This window comes from Ptiloglossa arizonensis, chromosome 9 (genome assembly GCF_051014685.1).
Source record: "Ptiloglossa arizonensis isolate GNS036 chromosome 9, iyPtiAriz1_principal, whole genome shotgun sequence".
Lineage (NCBI taxonomy): Eukaryota > Metazoa > Arthropoda > Insecta > Hymenoptera > Colletidae > Ptiloglossa > Ptiloglossa arizonensis.
Window position 1 is genome coordinate 10,763,932 of NC_135056.1, and position 21,257 is coordinate 10,785,188.

At 45.6% G+C, this 21,257-nt stretch overlaps 1 protein-coding gene across 4 annotated transcripts in view; it reads left to right on the forward strand.

The window, feature by feature from the left end:
• Window positions 1–21,257, forward strand: part of Rbp6 (RNA-binding protein 6) — a 1,213,208-nt gene that overhangs the window by 42,399 nt on the left and 1,149,552 nt on the right. The window lies entirely within an intron of this gene.

The window sequence follows — 21,257 nt, forward strand, 5'->3', positions numbered from 1 at the left end:
CGCGCGCGCGCTACAGAGAGACAGAGAGAGACAAAGCGTACGAAACTAGCGTCGCGGTGAGAGGGAGGGGAAGGCGGGGCGGAAAGAGGGACACGCGTACACGAACGCCGTGCACTCTGCACTCGTCACATGCATTATTTCGCGATGGTTTATGCGACCGCGATACGTGTCTGCACGCGTGTTTATTCTTTCTCTCTGTTGCTCCCGGTGATCCCGTCTGCTCCGCGTGGTACTCGTTGGGCGTAGCGTGCACGTTCCACGGCTGGCGGAGTGGAAAGAGAGAGAGAGGAGAGGAGAGAGAGAGAGAGGGAGAGAGAGAAACAAAGAGAGAGAGAGAGAGAGAGAGAGAGAGAGAGAGAGAGAGAGCGAGTGTGTGCGTAACAGGGGAAGAGAGAAGAGAGAGGATGCAGTGGGAACGTCGGCTCGAAACCGGCAGAGAGGAACGGGGAAGTTAAGCGCATGTGTAAGCGACGTGTTAATGACATTACGTAATATTGAGCAAGCCAATCAATATGGCAGACACTGTGTGTGCACTCGGTGCACCATAGCGTCCCCTCCGCGTTATTGCATCGGCTGGTCGTCGGCTCCTGCCGCGAGAAGTTCCTGCACCGGCGCGGGAGAAAATAAAAAGATAAAAAAAAAAAAGGTCGACGTTCATCAATTCCCGTCCGTTAACCCGCGTTGCTCCTACGGATCGTGACTTCGCGATTCCGTGGATCGTTTCGCGGTTCCCTCGATATGCGCCGATAGGTAACGATAGTTTTTCCAACGAGACTCGTTTTTCCGCGCGAACTTCGTTCCTCGTGTTTTACTCCGATCCTGTCTTCGCTTCGCTCTCGGTATACTTTTGGACCGATTCGAGACCTGTATCGATGTATTTCGTTATTGGAACGATACGTCGCACAGACCTTTGTTCGGTGATGCATCCCGTGGAGAGGTTCAGTCGCGATAAGTGTTCAACGTTCGTTGGAATATCAAGAAACACTGTGCAACTTGAGTGGGTCCCAGTAACCGATCGTTCGTATTCTAAGACGAATCAGTCCCGAAGTGGTTGTTCGATGTAGAAGACGATGCAAAAATTGTATGTTTTCGGTCGAAGACGCTAAAATGATTGCCAAGGAAGTACGGTTTCCCGTGCGATTTGTTAATGTTTCGGTCACTTCGGTCTCATTTTTCAACGATACCACGTTTAAATGCACTGCGAAGCTGTGCGTTAAAGATTCAACGAACGTTCGAAACTTCGAGTTTTGTAGAAACTTCCAACGCCCGGATACCGTGTCAAGAGTACAAATTACGAAAAAAAAGAAAAAAAAAGGAAAAAAACTCAACGGGAGAGTCGTCCAGTTGAAACTTGCACGAAATCCGTTCGACAGCGAACGCGTTAATGGAATACTATATTTCTGCGCCGGGTTCGCGCGTATCATCGAAAAGGAATTCCGTGCTCCTGTCACGAACAGCACTGTCTCGCCAGCGAGTTGATCTCAAGTACATAGAATGCGTATCTTGACCATTAATTAGAGCATCGAGTACAAGCCACCGCTCGGGTAGCTCGAAACAACCTCACTATTTCGCAATTACTGGCTCGACGCGCGGCCAGGTGTAATAGACTGGCAATTATACAATGAACGCGAACTACCGATTAGGTAACAGTTTATTACAGTTAAGAAAGGGATCGTGCAACGTTGGCCGGTGAAAAGTAACACGACCGAGATTTACATCTTCCGATTCTTTCCGAAACCGAAACGAGGAATTCGAACGGGTTCCAAACGAGGAATAGAATCGATTCTCTGTATTTCTTCTTTTTTTTTCTTAACGTTGATCGTTATCCACGGGCCCGAGTTTCGACCCAAAGGTTCGTTCAGGTGTTAGGTGAAATCGGCCGATCCGATAGCTTCGGTTTCGGGCGAGATTCGAACCAGTGATTTTACCAACGCATCGGAAGTTTCCAGACAGTCGCCCGTTTAGACACTGGCCGGCCCGGTGCTATTTAACTTTGGTGCTTCCTGCGTGCCGTAGCCCTTGATAAGGAACGATAACCTTCGCGAAGAGGCAAAGTCCGCGGAGAGTTGTTACGGCGAAAGTATACCGCGCTGGAGACTCGTCTCGCAAAATATCATATTTGTCACGAGTTAACTCTTTGGTGCAACGTGTTCGTTCCTTGGTCGATTCGACGTTGAATTATTCGTTTCTCTCGACGCTTCCGAGCCTTTTCTAAACGATCGATCCTGTATTCGTAAACGTTCGTGCATTCAAGATCTTCGTTATCGAAACATTTGCTACCGATTCGTTCTTCCAGTTAAAACGTACCTACGTTTCTCAGTCACCGTTGGCTCGCTTGTATCTCTCGATGCATTCGAGCCTGTTCCAAACAATCGATCCAATGCGTTAGAGACCGGTACGAAATATTCGTTCCGAGTTAGTCCTTCGGGACAACACGTTCTTAGTCGACGTTCGACTACTCGGTCTCCCTGAACCGATCCAAGCTTGCACCTACCACTCGATTCGATGCGTTAGAGACCCACCGTACAAAATATTCGTCACGTGTCGGTCCTTCGAGACAATACGTTCGTTTCTCGATGCAATGCAGTTTCTCTCTCTCTCTCTCTTTCTCTCTCTCTTTGCATCCTGTCCTAGGCAATCGATCCTACGATACTCGATAGTTACTCTCCCAATCGCTAGTCCGTAAAGGTACAAGGTTTATATCGCTTCTCCGATCCAACCGTGTACCTCTCGAAAGTTAAATGGTCGACTTTGGGACGTTCTTAACCTTTCAGGTACGGCTGAATTCTACACTACTATATTTCCATGAACGACAGGGTTTGACACAAACTATGTATAATCGATACATGATACGATTAATTTAAAACGGAATATTTTCATTTCAACATTTCATATACATATGTTTACATCTTACAAGGAAGGAGTAATTGAATTTTAATTTAAATTCCAAACCACGATGGTTTTCCGAATTGGAGAATACACCGAATTAAGTGGCGATCGAGGATCTCCACTCGAGCCCAAAGGGTTAACAATCGAGTTAACAATACAATTGGTTACGATGTATTAGGTCATCCCATAAGTATTGTCGTTTTCTAACGGTGACTTTCGGTGAAAACTATCAATACTTACATTTATTTTAAATCATCGATATATTGACCATCAGTTTCGATGACCTTTTCCCGTGTATCGGTCAACTTTCTTATTCCATTTTCGAAAAACTTCTGGGATTTTGAATTAAAATACTCATTTGGGGCTGATTTTACATTCTCGCTATTGTTGAAGTTTTGTGCGGTTAATTGTCACGCGAATTTGCTCGATTGTCCCAAGTTTATCGTAAATTCGACTAGCAACTGTTTCGTTTCTTTGCTTCGCACAACTCAAACGAGTGTATATATAACCGATCAAAGAAAACCGAACCTCTTCTCGGATCGTCTACCTCCTCGGATAGATGGTCGCGGATAGGAAGAAATTGTGGGACAATTAAGCGGGTACTTCTGTACAGAATAAATCGAAAAATTAAAGTAACATTTTTCCATTCGGAGCTTCGTTCTATCGACATCTGGCCCTCTTAGAATCATTGTTGCATTCGTTCCAACGAGAACGACTTTTACGAGCTGGTATCGAATCCGGTGCGATTCCTCGGTGTTTTCACCGTGCGGGGAAAGAACGCGCGAATCCGCGGCGGGTGGCTCGCGACATCCGCCAAGGAAAGGTAGAAATAATTGCAAACGAGGCATGTCCGGCGCACGGGAGAGTGACATTCGCGGCAGGAAGCGGCGGCATGCACCGGTGGACGAGCATCGGCCAGGACGAAGCGTCGAGGGACGGACGGGTTGTGTTTACATCGGTGCGTGATCGATCGTCGCGTGTTCGCCGGTCGCTGTCGACTGCAGTTGCGTTGTTTCCTCGATGCGCTGCGTGGGATTGTGTGCCCGGTCACGTGTTACGGCTTACGCACATGTCTGTCACGCTAGATCGCGAGCACGGCAAAGAGGCCGAGCCGGTCGATCGGGTCTCGTTAGGATGCGACGCGTTTATCTAGCCGAGCTCGATCAGCTGGTAGCAGCCGCCGGCCCTTTTGATATCGGGCTTAAAGGGAGGCGACCGATGCCTCGTACGCTGGCAAACGAACGACGGGAACGTGGGTGGTCGGTTCTTGACGCGTTGACACCGTTCGGTCTAATTCCTCGCGATGCGTCGCGCAGGTGGCAGCCATTTTATGTCTAGCCCGAAAGAAGCCGATCAACCGGCCCTTTCTTCGATCCGATACGGCGATTGTAGGCCATTTTTACCTTTAGGTTACAAAATGGAGTTGTCCAGTGGGGTTTGTGCTTGTGGGTTCTTTTTCTTCGGATTTGCTCTTTTTAACTCTTTGGGACGGTGTTTTCGAAGTTTTTTGGCAAAACGATGGTTACTTTGAATTTGAGAAGACTAATAATAGGGAATATGGGTTGGGAAACATTGCTTTCAACCTCTCTCCCCTCCGTGAAAAATTCAAATTACTCGACACAGTTTGCACGGTGAGACTGTTAACCCTTTCCACTCGAGGCTTGTTTGCTACCAGAAACCGACGCCTCGAGAAAATCCTTCGAGTCGTAAAATTCATCCCAAATGGAACATTTTTATATACTTCGCATACACGCGTTTACTCTCTACAAGAACGTAATATTTAAATTCCAATTTGAACTCCAAACCACGAAACTTTTCCGGATCGAAAATAGTACACTGAATTAGGTAGCGACCGAGGATCTCCTCTCGAGTTCAAAGGGTTAATATCTCGTCTGGCGATTAAATGTTTAATTAATCTGTTTTTTTAGTTTCGGTCGTTTTGTATCGTCTGACAACGTTTAATCGTGTCTCGGATAATTAAACGGTATCGGATGGCACGCGATAGCCAGACTATACGCCTAAGCGATAGTCTTGGCTCCATCAACTCGCCCGGACCACTCCCTCGGGGATCTTATTAAAGTCGTCGGATTATACATACAATTTTACACGGTATTTACATCTCCTATCTCATAAATAATCACACCTTTGCCTCGTCCTAGCTTACTTCCTACGCGATCGCTTATTCCCATTCTTCTCGGGCGTCAATATTTGATTCGATTTCGTACTTAAATTCAGTACTGCATCGTACACGTTACTGCAACGCCTTTATCCGCGTCCATAACGAAACCCTTGGTCGAAATAAGTCGTCGTTAACTCGGAGTACCCGCGAATACTGTAATTCGCGGCGAATAATCGCTTTTTAAACGCCCGTTGGAAACGCGTACAGCTTTTCGTTTGTTCTTAAATAAAATTAATTTCCACGCGAGCGGTACGATTAAATTTACTCGATGTTTTACCCGACTGTTCGCAGGAAGTGCGGCGCGCGAATTACGCGCGGTAACTGCCGTCATTACGCGAAGAATATGCGTAACCGGCAATTGGTAATTTTTCCGAAGGTGGTTCTTACGGTATCGGATCGGTGTTCTCCGCGTCGAACAATTGTAGCGTACGAAACGAACAAGTGTATCGTACGAAACGAACAATTGTATCGTACGAAACGAACAAGTGTATCGTACGAAACGAACAAGTGTATCGTACGAAACGAACAATTGTATCGTACGAAACGAACAAGTGTATCGTACGAAACGAATGATCGTATCGTACGAAACGAACGAAGACTCGTTCGTCGCGGTTCACGCGAAAAGTAATCATCGTCGTGGGTCTCGTTTCGCGGTTTACTTCGCGATTGACGCACACTAAATTATTACGTTATCATTGTGTCAGAGTGTCGTGTCGCGACCCACGCGGAGCTCGCTCGCTTGATAAATTCCCAGAGAACGTGGTGGTTTTTCCTTTACACCTCGATCAAGATAATTTCCTCCATCCGTGTTCGAGTCAATTTGTACAAGCGTATTCACCGCCGCGACTGTCGTTTATTCGTGAACAGCGATAACTGTCGTATCTATGGTAAATCTCGTTTCCAGTCCAACGTTCTTGCTCCACATTGATTTTTCAAGGTACGCGTCCCACCGACGCGTAAAACCAGAATTGCACACTGAATTGCTCGAGAAAAATTCGCGTCGTTTTCCAAATACTGTTAACAATGGTATCGCGTGCATACGTGTTGCGGTTTCTCGAGGACTTTCTAACGATGAACAAGTCGCAGCGAAGAATCGCACGTAGTTCTCGGATAAATTGCGAAATCTTCGCTGAAACTTCTTCTCTCGTCTATTTTATACTTCGTTAAAAATATTTATACGAAGATATTTATGCTTCGTTCGAAAAAGAAGACCCAAGTCGGAGGAAAAAAACAAGACCTATATTGTCTTCTCTTGATCAAAGAGCAACACTCCCGGTCGCATCGAAATAATTTCCTATTCGTCGAAAATAGCGGTCCCGAATGCAAATCGGTCGCCCGTTAGAAAAACGTGGCGAATCGGTTCGACGAGAGCACGTCTCGCGAAGCGTTTCGCGCCTTATTAATATTTTCAATGAGTCACGATTCGATTAAGCGCGCGCGGCTAAACAATGCCCAATAAATAAAACGGGACTGGCGTTAATGAATTACAAAATTCCCACGTAATTGCTTCGGGGACAACCACTACGATCGTATAATCGAGATCCGTACGGAATACCAATTCCCGAGGAAACGTATCGGATCGTGATCACGCGCGTTGACCATTGGCGGGAGAGCGACATTCGCCGAACATTCGTTGGTTGGCGCGAATCGACGAAGTTGGCGTTGCCGAGAGAAAAGAAAAAAAAAAGGCGTTGCTCGAAACGCTGCGAATTATCCGATAACGAGACCTGGACAATTTGTCGCGGCCACGGAATGCAATGGAACTTGCTCGTGTCACGGTGCTCGTCTATCCGGACCCGCTATCCCCCCCTTGTTCGTTCTATGGCTCCCCTTGGGTTTCCGTCTCTCCTTTGGCGCGCCACTGCACCGCGAAATAATGGTACCGATGGAGGGCAAAACATTGCGCGTAGCCGCGTTTTACCTGGTTCAAGAACATCGTTCGGTCTCTCCGTGAAAGAGCGAGAGAGAAACGGTGACGTGAACGAACGAAAGAAAGAGAGAGCCGGCGAGCGAATGATCGAGACGGAGGGAAAGAAAGAGAGAGCTGGTGAACGAAAGATCGTGACTGAGGGAAAGAAAGAGGTGAACGCGAGAGAGATAGCGATCGAAACGAAGAAAGAGAGGGACTCGGTGAACGCGAGAGAGCTAGCGATCGAAACGAAGAAAGAAGGGACTGTCAGCGAGCGGGGTGGAGTGTGTACGAGCGAGAGCAGCTATTACAGGGGAATCTAGTCTCGCGTGTGTGCGTGATCGATCGTCGCGTGTCGCCCGGTTCGACGTTGCATTGCGCTGCGTGCGCAGTCACGTGTCGCGTCATGATGAGAAAATGACTACGTCATGAAAAAGTTTCAAGGATCGCGTGGATCTGCGGTCGCGTCGCCGTTGCACGTCGGACACGTTCCCTTTAAAGCGTACAATGGAAACGGCGCGGCGGAGGGGGTGGGTGAATTGAAACGCGAGCGCATTGTTCGGATCTCGTTTCATGCCGGAACGATGCTTGGATAAATTCCTAAATTTCTAACGCCCGGATAAATTCTCCATTTTTTTTTTCTTTCTTTCGTTTTTCTTTTTTTTTCACCCCCGGTTTTTCTTTCGCCACCCCTTGCACCGCGGCACGTCGCGAAATTCGCGACGATCGATTCATTCCGCCCCCTACCGCCCCCTCCCCACGTGTCTGGCGAGGAAAACTGGTTCGCGAGTTTCAAGGATACCACGATTCGAATACCCATCCACCTACCTACCTACCTAGCTGGATAGCTAACTAGCTGGCCGGCTACCCACGTCGAGGGATCATTTCGCGAAGACAAAGAAGTCGAGAACGTTGAAGGTGATCGATAATTTCGCGACGGTATCGCATGCAACTTTCCCCGCCCGAGCGTCGGCGTAGTTTAAAAGTTCAAGGGTGAATCTCGGATTCCGCGAAAGACGAACTCAATTTCGCGCGGCGCACCGGGAGGCGAGCCGAGTGAAACGGCTCGGTGAGCGACCGGGAGCTCGGTACATAGATCAACCTACGGTGGAAAAAAACCCCCCGTGAAACGCAAGGCGGCGCAAATTACACGAATTCACTCGGTAACTGATCATCTCTCATTACATAGTCGCGCGCCGCCTCGAGATTGCATTTGCATCCGCGCCCGCTTAACGAGATTCCATCTGCATATGCATCCGAAGACAAACTGCGTTAAACTGCATTCTGTCGCGTTCGGAGATTGGAATTACGCGATTACATTCTTCGAGTCTCTTTCTTCGGGGCACCGGTTCTTTTGGCGCGTGTAAAGTAGCCATTCATTGGCCACGTACGGTCAAGAACGTTTAAACAATGCCGCGACCCACGCAGTTTTTCGTTATACGGGTAATCGAGCGATTAAACCGGACGCCGTGTATGCATTATCCAATTGGTACGAATACCGATGTAAGTGGTGACCTTTTCCTTTTTTCAAATGTTCGATTGGTACGGAATACTGATGTAAACAAAGACTAGTTTTCAATATTCCTCTGTGAAAATCAGCGCAGGTAAAATGTTTCATCGAGAATTTTAATCGAGAGTTTTTCAGCGAATTGCGTCGTACGAGTTCGATATAAAGTAATCGATCCAGCTGGGGAATATTAGCGCAATGGGTACGTTTTCGGTTAGAATTGTCGCGGGAAATGAAAAATGGACGCTGTGCACTAATATCCAGTGCCGAAAATAATCGGTAACGACGGAACCGCGGCACGACAATTTGCCGAAAGGTTCGTTGTCCGTTTACCGAGAGATGGAAGGAATTATCCGTTACGAACTGTCGTCTAGCAATCAAACAATAACCGAGGAGTTATATTGCGAGTAATTAAACCGTTTGAAGTCGACGTTGGCCAGCAAAACGACGAAGTTTGTTCGCGCTGCGTAGAATGTTGTTTCGTTGCGGGAGGATCGAATATTCCCACAGAAGCGTTGTAAAAATAATAAATTATACCTCCCGTTGACTGAACATCGCTCCATCGGATTGCTCAAAAATCGTCAAAATTATTCGATCGGGAAAGGAACGAGAATTCCCACAGAAGCGTTGTAAAAATAATAAATTATACCTTCCGTTGATCGAACATCGCTCCATCGAATTGCTCCAAAATCTACAAAATCATTCGATCGGGAAATGAACGAGAATAACACAGATTATTAAAAATCTAATTGGAAAGATGTTTAAAGACGTTCATCGTCGTTCGAAAATGTGGAATAAATTTGCTTCGAAAAAGAAGGAACTCGATTCGCAAAAATTCACAAGATGTACGCGTACGTTGTATATATCTTCGAAGGTTCGATTTCGAAACGACCGATTCTAAATGGAAGGCGCGCAGCGATAGAATTCGAAATTGATTAGTCTCGATTCGACCATCGATAACTACGAGAAGACCGGGTTAACGAACGACCGGAACATTTTCAAAGTACGAACGTGAAAACGATTTAAAAGGTGGTTCTAAAATTGCGATCGCTCTCGCGATAAATATTGTCGATTTGCACCTCGAGCGTGTACCTCGAGGAGAGCCGCATTACTTACGGGACGGCGTAATACATCTCGATTCCGGTTTATCTCGGAACGTCTATACACCAGGTGCCCGTTGAGAGCATCCCGGTTCAGGTAATCGGACACCACTTGGGTTCGTGTCGCGTTTTCTTCGCCGAGGGGGTAAGTGCGCCACCGATGGAACGTAACGTAATAGTAGCGCAAATATTCCTCGTCTGGTCCGTGTTGTCACCGTTACACGACCGGAGGGGTCATCAACCATCGTCTTGCCTACCATACAGAGATATTGCCGCCCTTAGGGAGGCTTCCTCAAACACCCGTCTGTCTGGCCCAGCCGCCACCACCACGCGGGGCTGCTAAATCCCACGACCTCGGAATCGATATATCGGAACGGTTCGAGTGCGTGAAGCGGCTCGAGACTTTCTCGCGTACACGTTTTCTCTCTACGTGCGAAAAAAAAAAACGAAAAAAAAAGAGAAAGAAAACAAGAAAACCACCTCTCGATCTCTCGGTTGCTAATTGAACAAAGACGTTGACGAACGAGACGAGAGTAAAATTTTGAAAGTTTCTTCTCGACATTCTTACGGGAGATCATTCGTCGCTCGGTTGTAACAACGATACGGTCTTCGTCGATTCTGATACAATTGTATTTGTAATTACCGTGCTCGGGCCAGAAGACGTTTGCACGGTGTGTTTCCTTTCGAATCGATCCACGGAGTAACGTCGTCGAAATTGTACACGTATTACCAACCGCGGTGGATACATCTAATACGAAATCTATACCGGAGAAAGAGTGAAAAATTTCGAGATCGAACGCATTTATCCGTGAAAGAATCGCGTCTACCTCGTAACCGTTCGGCTTTTATTCGAAACGTTTCTCGATATTGCCGGTAATATCCGCGGCGATCGATTAAAAAACGGTACGGTCACCGTGTATTCCACGGGTTTTCGGCGAGTAAATCGTCGAAGGAGGTGAAATACAATGTAACGAACTCTGCCGTTAATTCGGATCTCTGCTGTGAAATTTGCTACACGCGGTTTCGTCGGAACACGAGCAACACCGCTCGAGGAACAGCGGGCTCTTGAAACGGACCGGTGTATCGTCGAGACCGATCGCAGATAAAGTTGATTAATCAGGGCCCGAACAACTCATTCTCCTCGGTTAGCATTCTCGTCTTTGCGGCCAGGGGCGAACGCTCGATAAAACGAAAACAATCGTTCGGGGCACCACGATCCTCGTTATCCGTGCTACGAGCGAGACCGGCCATCGAATCGGCGATGTCGTACGCTCGGTCAGCCCAGAAGAAACACTTTCTCGGAAGGCGTACGAGAGAAAAAAAAAAACAAAAAAAAAATCGGGCCCTGGAACGTAATAAAATACCTAATGGAAACCCTTGCACTGCCGTAAGAAGCGATGCTACGCATTCCTTCGCCTAATGCCGTGGCGCCCTTGGTTTCTCTCGTCGAACGTTATCGGCATTAAAGTACGTAGGTTACGTACGTAGGGCAATGGGTGGCAATGGTTTCCATAGGGAGACCGCGTGATGTGTCACGCTTGCGATCAAAGTTTCCAAAGGTAGCTGGAGAATTCGACGAGTATTCGTCTCACGTTTTGGACGTTCGGATAGACACCCGACGGTTTGCGAAATATTTTACCCTTCGACGGATTGGTGGATTTGGAAAACGGTGACGCGAACGTAGAATGTTCAAAGCTACTTTTTCGGAGCACACGGGACCCCCGAGACAACGATAACGCGTAACAGAGGGGGAAAAGAAAAAAACGCGCACAAAACGTGTAATTGATCCTTTGTCACGTTTTTCGACCGAATTTGATATTGAAACAGCAGCGAATATTTGTTGTCACTTTTAACGAACCGTAATTAACCCTTTTGATTCGAGAAGAGACTCTTGATCGCCGTTTAATTCGGTGGTTTACTTTTCCCAATCGGGGAAAACTTGGAATTCAAATTGGAATTTAAATATCACACTCTCGTAAGATGTAAGCGTATACGTGTATGAAATATCGAAATGAAAATATTCCAAATTTTTGATAGCAGAAATGCTTCGAGTGCAAAAGGTTAATAGCAATGGCTCGTTAAGTAGACGCTGCCACGTATCATCGACCTCGCAATCCTTTCAAGTTAATCGATGGATGATCGGTATCCGTGGCCGCGTTAGAATATTATAAGCCGACTTCGAGTCTCCTATACCTTGTATTAATAATTCGTCGATCTATCTTTGGCAGTAATAACTTCTCTCAGTCGATGCACCGTAATGTACACTAACCTTTCGGTGACACATTTATCGATGAAATTCCATATTCTCTTTTCTAATAATTCCTTTGAACGTATCCGACAATTATTCAATCTTTCTATTTCTACAAATATTACTAGGTCGGATGCCTGTTAGAAGTAATAATTCCGTTACGATAAATATCGCATCTTTTTAGAAAAAATTCATAACACTACGATATGTCTCTACCGAATCCTTTGCTACAATTTTTTGGAAAACGCTTTACAAAATTTCCTCGAAGCTACATATAACTTGTTACTTATCCGATATATTAAACAGCTGCAGCACTCGTACAAAAATTCCAAAGTCACTTGACTCTTTAAATTTAATTCGTACAACAATCATTGATTTGCCGATTACGAGTCTCTTTCATTCTACGCGCAAGTTGAAAGAAACGACCATAGGTAACAGAATATAAAATCGTGATCTATCGAAAAACCCATTCTCTCGTCGAATAAATAAAACGAAAGAAAATAACAAAAGATAAGATTTTATTGAAAATTCTTTACTCTCTTGCCCTCAAAGTCAAAGTAACAAAAATATAATAGATAAAATTCCTTGTCTATTAGAAACCCATTATTGGAAAATGATAATTATACTCCTTGGAAATGATGATTGAGAAAAATGTTGACTTTTAAGTCTCTGTCTAGAATATGTAACGCGAACAACTGTTCGACACACCGGTGTCGTCGAATATTTCGCGAACCATCGAGCCGTACGCGCAAACTGTCGAGAATCGGTGGCGATATTTTTTCGATCCCTCGTTTGGCTGTGAATTTTCATTGAAATGGTCGCATAACGCATCGCGGGGTTCTCGTGTCAGGTACACGGCGCGATTCCACGCCGGCGGTTCGTGTACTGAATTGTATTCGGTAACCTCATTGGGGGCTTATTCCAGTAAGACGACAGAGAGAAGGAAGTCCTACGAACGCCCGGGCTCGTAGCAGTGACAACGAGGACGTAAATCAGACGAAACTGCACCGTAGAATTAAGGGACTCTCTGGCGTCTTGTGTTCTTAATGAATGTAGCGCTGCCTCTAATTAGACGTTCTTAATGCGGACCGTCTCCCCGCGCCAGGACGGAGAGAAAGTGTCGTCTTAATCGCTATTCATAAATGATTCGGGCCGGGAATCGAATTTAACCTTTGCGGTCGGGAGATAAGTCAGCTTGAAATATCGCGGCCGCAAAACGACACTGCTGTGTCCGAGGAATGGGGTATTTTCTTGGAAACACGGCACGACGAGTTCAATTGAAACCGTCTCGCGAAGCCCATCGCGCGGATCAATTAATATCGTCGATTTCGGAGCGCGTTCCGATCGATGCGAGGAAAAATTGGAAAAACACGCGCATAATTCGATACGCTTACAGGATGATACTTATCCGAGACGAAATATTTTACGAAAGATATCTTGGTAAAATATCTTCGTAATACTTTCCAAGTATTGTTTAGAAACTTTCGAAATATCGATTAAAACGTTCTTCTTAGCAAACAAAATATCCCGAATGTTGTTTCTGAAATTTAGTTTTCTCTTGTCTCGAATTTTATAATATCGAAGCATCCAGTCGTATCTATTGTAAATTCGTGTCTAATAGTTTCAATCGTGGAAAAGTAGTACGACGCAACGGGTCGAAAGAGACCCGAGAGAAGGGCCAGATTCAATGATTCTCTTCAATAGTCGATGCGTTAATAACCTTCGAACTGGGTAATATACTCGGAACGTTATCCGTGATACTTAAAACTTCGAAAGGCCGCGAATCGAACGAGCCGTTCGCTATCGTGCACATTTCTATCGTACTTTTTCATCGTTACCGCAATGAGTGTACTGTATTGTTGACAGGCGTTAAAACAGTCACGATAGCACACTCGTGCCGCGGGTACGGGCACACTATCACCATTTACAAATTAATGCGGTAAATCCACATTGAAACGTGGTGTTGCGCGCGAAACGAATCGAATATTGAATTGCACCGGAACTGTTCGTTGCAATTATGGATGACAATTATGGATCTAAACTGTACCAGTGATTGTCAGATACCCGACTTATTCGCGGAATTACGTCGCCATCGAATGGTCGGTTGTGCGCGGTTTTAAATGCTTTCGCGAGGGGAAGAGAGACGCACGCGCGCGTCCGCGGGAAATTTGGAACATTTAGTATCGGAAACGAGAGATTTTCGATTGGAAAGCGTTGTCGCGATCTACCTCGTACCGTGTACTATACTTTCGGTACGTACCTCGCGACCCAACAATTACAGAGCGTAACACGCTCCTGAACATCGTGCTTCACGAGCGCACCGTGTGCGTTCGCGGAACGATACTCGCGAAAGGGAATCGAAACGAGTCCGTAACTCGTCCCATCTAACGAAAACTTCGAGCTGTACTCTTTCCAAAAGGACACGAAACGTTACGTAACGGGTTTCGAGAACTGTTCGAACTTATTGCGAGAAAAGTCGTTCGCGAAGATTCGGCCGAGAGACTCGTAGCGCGTTGCAAACCACTGTACCATCGACGAGGCAAGCCTAAGTCCATCGGTGGCTAATGAAAGAGATGTAGGTCTCGTTTCGGAGGAACTTCCAAGTTTCGGAGAAAGAGAAGACACCCATCGTTGAATTTTATTTCAACATTGCCGTTAATCAACGATGCCGGATCTCGGTATTTCCTTTGTCGTCTAAAAATGTTCATTTTCATTCCGTGAATCGGGCTCTCGGGGAACTTTTCTCGCCTTTTCTCACTGTGACATCGCTACGTCTTTTGTCTATACGTCGAGTACAATTATACGCTTCGATTATTTCCAGAGCTACAATCGTCAGCAAATAGTCGCTTTGATCCTAATTGGAGCATATTAGAAATGAAAGAAGGAAGGAAATAACAAACAACGGTGAACGTAAGAAAGAAAGTGTATCTTTATTTTTTTTTTTTTTTATTTTTTTCAAGAGTATTCCCGGAGACGGGTCGTAAATCGATTCGATCGCTTTCCACGGTTTTCAGCTCAGAGCCGGATTACGTTCGAAATTTCGAAAAGTTTCAGAGGCTTCCGCGACATTTGCATACGCATGTACTCGCTAAATATTCCATAGCAGCGATGAGCAGCAACCCGCGGCATGCCAATTTTTTAGTCGCGGGTCAGTTGTTTGTACGACCCACTTCGATCGACTAACGTGATTCGGCACGTGACCGAACAAACTCAATAAAATACGAACGAGTTGAAAAAAAATGTCGGAAATTCGGGATTATCAACTCGAATCCAACGATACGGCACGTTTTCCAATTCTGAAATAATAAAATTGTTATAAGGCCGTTCGACACTCCGTAACGTGATTCTGTGAATAAATCAAACGCTATAAGTTAAATCGACTTCGTCTTTAAGAAGGTTCTTTTTTCGAAAGAATCTTCGATTACGGAAATTAATGTAATATTTTCATTTTTCCCAGCTTTTTTAATGCTTGCGCAAGGAACGAATGTTTCCTCTCAAAAGTCGAACTTTTCTTCGAAACGCAATTTTGAAAATTTGTTAATTATCCTGGTTCGTATCGTAAAGAGATACTCGACTGTTGTAAAAAATTTCGAGTTACGGTTCTAGCTCGATCCGAGCTAGAGATATCCATTGTTTCGTAAAAGCTTATATCTTTTCTATCGCGATTGCCTAACAATGTCGTTGCCAATATTTGTTTTATCGACGTACAAAAAGTATCTGTTGCAATGTACAGAGAGTAGATGAAAAGTATGTACAAGCGAGTACTAGGTAATTTAAAAATGTGGAGAACTTCTTTTCGCTCTGAGTTCGAGAGAATTGAGTTCGAAAATCTGCTTCGTGTGTACGCAATTACGGTTCAGATACAATTCGTCGAGCGACCTGTAGGACCTATCGTGTTTATAAACTATGTTCGCTCGAGTTTCTGTATTATCTCCTTTCCCGCGAGTTGTTCACTTCCTTTGTACCATCGCAGCGACGAGTTACAAGGAATACCTCGGTACGATAAATAAAGGCCTTGGGTGAGTGTGATGTCAAGTTTTCTGTTGTCGTTCGTTATTACGGCATACACCATCCTAATCGACATTTCCTGAGCGTAGAACGGTGCAAAGGTTCGAACGATTTCTTTTAGAAAATGATTGCTTCGAATCACGTCACAAAGATTTCCTACGTGTACGACTATGATACATCATCGAGAATACTGTAAAGAGGATAGACGATACACGTTGCTCAAGAAATCGTATTCGTTTCATGCTTCGAAATGTACCATGCAATTGTGAGTTATTAAACGTAAATTACGTATTTACTCTAGTAATGAAATTACTTATAGAAACTTGTAGAAACTTGTAGAAACATATAGAAACTTATAGAAACTTGTACAAATTTATACAAACTTATAGAAACTTATAGAAACTTATAGAAACTTATAGAAACATATAGAAACAATTACACTTTTCGTACTCGGTGTTTCGTGAAACTTGAGACTATCGCGCGAGATACAACGTTAAAATCAACAAAGAACGAATTTTCGTGCGAGTAATCGGCTAACGACGAAATTGAAACATTTTTGGGTGGGTTGAGTCCAAAAAAAAAAAAGAAGAAAAAAGAAACGCGAGCGTCAAGGGGTTAACAGACTGCCCCCTGGAGCGAAGATGTCAATGTAACAGGTTGCTCGGTCAGCTGGTCGTCGTTTAACAGCCGTGGCGAGCGAGCGCGGATGAAGTCACCTCGCCTTTGATACTCGGGGGAAGTGAATAGGCGCGTCGAGCGGCGAATGGCGCGCGAACTAGACAGCGCAATTCCTGTTTCGGAGGGTCACTGCATTCGGGACGTTCTTTCTCGTCCGATGGCTCGACCCCTCGACCGAAATCTCTCCCTTTTCCGCTCGCGTTCTCGATTCCAGCTTCCAGCCTCCACCGCCAGTACCGCACGCCTTCGTTCGCTACCTTGGAAGACCGATTACGGATAATTATCCGCAACCTATTACGCGCTAAAACCTTGTCATTGCGATTATCGTCGAAGCGTGAAGCTGGCTGCTGCACCGTCGTTCTCCCGGTCGGAAGCTCCTCGTCCACCCCACTCTCGCCCCTGGCCCAGCCCACGTCTCGCGGAGACCACGGCTTAAAGCCACGTTGAAAGTGTCGCCTCGCATCGCGGAACTCTTCGAGTAGATTTCGCGACGTGATTTAACGTTCGCGGCCTATCGCTCGACCGGGGGGAGCTTTTCGTTTATTGTCGAACCACTTCCGCTACCCTTTATCCTCGAGAAGAGGGGACCAGCGAGGGACAGATCGGAGGGAAGTAACGTTCGGTTGCGTCTCGAGGGACTAGTCGAGTTTCCTACGGGAAGTCCCTTCCGTGGAGGATAAGTTCGCGTTCGAGGAGCTTCGCGGATAGGAGATGGATGGATGGATGGATTGATTGTTTCTCGCGAGTAGAGTAATACAGCGGCTGCGAGCTTTCGAGAGACCGTTGCCAGTTGTTTTTCTTCGTTTCGCGCCGTTCGAAACGATAACCTTCCAGGTGGAGGCGACGTTCCAGAAGTGAGTAATTTTCTCGGTTAATCGTTTTCACGAATGTCGCGCGTTTCTTGAAACACGCGATTAAGGTCGGCGTCGAATGTTTTGGCCGCTCAAAGCCGCTACGTCGAGCGCGTTGCAAACTACCGGTAATCCTCGGTTGTGTGTCACCGAAGTGGTCCGCTCGTTAACATACATTCCTCGATCTTTTTTTCTTTTTTTTCATGGTTGTCGGTCTTTCTAACGCGGAACCTAAGTCTGCATCCGTACCTTCACGGAAATATAACGGTAATTGTTTGCGTTAGTTGAGACCTTGAAGTACATTGTCAACGTGAACGTTCTGAACAGGTTTGAAAAGAATATTTATAACACCACGATTAAGGACTCTTTGAAAGAACTAGGTCAAATTCACTCCAATTCGTTTTTTTTAAGAGTTCGGATAATGAATAATAATGAATAATAAGACAGTTACAATTCGTATCAAGATCTGTATTGTATCACAGTTATTTGAAATTGGGAATGTTTCAGGCACATATTAAACGAACTAATTATTCGACTATGGAAATTGTATTGCCTTCGAAACAGAAATTTCGTTAAATAAACAGCGCAACGTTGGGTCAAACATCCCGCGAGACTCGCTTCGGAGTTAGACTAATAACATTTACGTTGTAAGCACCGAAATGCATATCGAGTATCGAATATATTTTCGCGTTCATCTCGTAAACTAAAGCCGAGCAACGATTACGCGTACGAGGAAAAGACGTTAAAAATCAGCGAGGTCATTTCCGATGTAAATAATTATCGATATAAAATCCGATGTAAAAATTCGCTCCAATGAAGTTCACGCGCGCGTATTCTATCGCACTTTCCGAGGCTTTCGAACGCTGAGCGAAAAAAATACAAATAAAAATATTGCCCGAAGACACAAACGAGCGTTATCGTACTCCTAGCGATACTGTATCTTATCACATGGGGATATAGTATCGCATGGTGATACTATATCTTCTCCTAGTATCGCATATAGGAAGTACACTGGAATTTTGCAACGTTCGTAAGCGGCCAAAATATTTGGCGCTCACCTAGCGTCGTCGTACCCACATCGAAGGAACCACGTAGCCCATAATCATCGAGATTCGTTTCCCATGCTCCGAATGGATCGTGGCAAAGGACGGACGATGCTCGAGCCGCTAAAAGCGGTCGGTAATCGTTGGAAAATTTCACAATTTTATCGACTAATGGTCAAACTTCTGATAAGGGTATCATCTTCGTCGCCCTAGATTCCTGACGCGGCGTGCCAGGGCCGCAACGTCCTTTTATCGGCTCGCGACGTAATGTTGGCCGATTGCACCGAGTCCAAACGGATTGGATTCGTTATCGTATCGATGGGATTAAATTCCAAGCGTTTCTTAAACGCCCGGGGCGAGCGAAACGTTAACCGTGAAGCGTTCACCGGTTATCGGCGCGAACGACGAAGGTCTGCGTCGAGCGTATTAACATGAATTTCATCGATTCGCGCGCGAACCGGTGGCTCAATACACCTGGTGATGTAGTTGAATTCCAGTTTCGGCTCAATATCCATTGAACGAGCCGCGATCGGCTAAGCCGTATTCCCGTTGAATCGGAGGAGCGCTATTTCTCTGTGACGCTATGGAACTAGAATATTATATTCGCCGCGGAATTATGCCATCTATCAAAATACCGATGCCTAGGATAATTGATGCTATCGGAACGACGACGCCAGTCATGCTAGACAGCACATGGCGTAAAATTGAATATCGATTAGACGTTCCTGGTGGGCTCGAAACGGGTCTCGCAGCGGCGAAGTTATTAATTTCCCTCCGCGGTCGAATCTCTCGATTAAATGGCGGCAATAACGTCGAGTTTATAATGCGAACTTGCTATTAATTAATAACGCGTCGGTCCCCGTTAATTAGAAAGCGACGGTTCGCGATCTCGCGGCAAGATCGTGGATCACCGCCACCGGTTCTACCATCGATTCTGGATCGAGGTAGAACTCGATCGTCGTCGTCGTCTTCGTATTCGTCGTAGGTATTCGCGAGATTCCGTGGCCTCGAATCGACGAAAGACCGCCTAACGAGCGAATCAATCGCCTCCACGAAGCGGCGATGCTTCGAAATGGAACAGAAGCCGGTAAACGGATTGCGAGCCGGCGTTCCTGCGGGCAGCGACCAACAATAACAGCTAACTCCTACCGGGTTCCGGACTATCGATGCTAATCGATCGTCGGGCGATATATCCGCGTTGACATAACTCGGGAATTTATCGGCACCGCCACACACGCCGGCGTAGCTCGATATGCTAATAAAGGACTCCTGCGCCGTGCTGGGCGTAACATGAACACCGGTGCTACACCTATGTGGATTTAACCGTGTGCCTTATGATCGTGACGAATGTTTGATTCTGCAAATTGATGCACGAACGCACGGCTTCTAATTCCGGTGTCGTTCCATCGTTTCGCTCGTACGTATCCGCGTGTTGTTAGATCATTCTACGGAGTTCAATTTCGCGTGCCGTTACGGATCTGTTATTAGCGTTTCGTGTTTATTACGCGCGACGAAAAATTTTTGGAATACGAGTTCGACGATTTTTTAGGGGGAAAGACGGGAAAGGTGTAATAATTTCCACGTAGGTGAAGGCGTTGAAGAAATTCGAAAGCAGTTGTATTTTTCACAGCGATGGTATACTTTGTTGCATATAAGTCGTTTGGAAATTGTTGAAAGTCTCTGAGTTCATAATCGGTTAATTCGTTAGTTATTAGGGAGAGAGAGGGCAAATGTGTAATTTCCACGTAGGTGAAGGCATTGGAGAAATTCGAAAGCAGTTGTATTTTTAACAGCGATGGCTTACTTTGTTGCATATAAGTCGTTTGGAAATTGTAGAAGGTCTCTGAGTTCATAATCGGTTAATTCGTTAGTTTTTAGGGAGAGAGAGGGCAAAGGTGTAATTTCCACGTAGGTGAAGGCGTTAGAGAATTTCGAAAGCAGTTGTATTTTTAACAGCGATGGCATACTTTGTTGCATACAAGTCGTTTAGAAATTGTAGAAGGTCTCTGAGTTCGTAATCGGTTCTATTTAATTCGTTAGTGATATCAACGAACGAATAACTTCGAGAGTAGTTATCAGATTTCGAGTACGAGTATCGAAATTCCGCGTTTAATAGTTTTCGAAGCGGTACGAAATCGTCGATTGAGCGACGTTTCCTTCTAAGTACGCTGTGTCTTTCTCATCGAAATTTCATACTGAAATACTAAAGGCGACCTTCGTGTATGCAAAATGTCCCGACTTCGAAGTCCCTCGAACTCTGTATCGACAAAGATGAACAATTGGTATTCGATACGTGTTTCGATGTAGCTCGTAATTTTCACGATATTCGGGATTCGTGGCTATCGTCGAACAAGGAAAATAACGTCAACGAAATACCGAATCGTTTTGAGTACGTCGAAGTAAACGTCACGGGCCGAAAGAATCCCGCGACCGAGGATCTTTGTAACTTCCGTGTCGTGAGCGTTCACCGTTCGAGACGAAATTCTTTGACCGCGCGTTGGCATTCAAGGGGCGGAAAGTCGAATTGTTCGTGGTAACAATCCCCGCGGAGGGTTCTTGTAAATCGTACAGTCCGTAGTCGATTTCGTCGAGTTGAATTCATAATTAGTAAAATTATCCGCATTTCGTCGTCGTCGTCGTCGTCGTCGAATCGAGCCCGACTCGCCGCTTAAGAAAGAATTCGTTCTTTTCTTCCCTTTCGTCGTAATATCGGGATTCCGGCTCGCAGTTATTTTCGCCGCGCGGAACTACGCCGCGGCGTCGATTCATAACATTTGCGACCCCCTTAAATTATTCGTTGCGCCGTATTCGTGAACTTTCCAATTTTCAGCAAGGTGTACCCTCG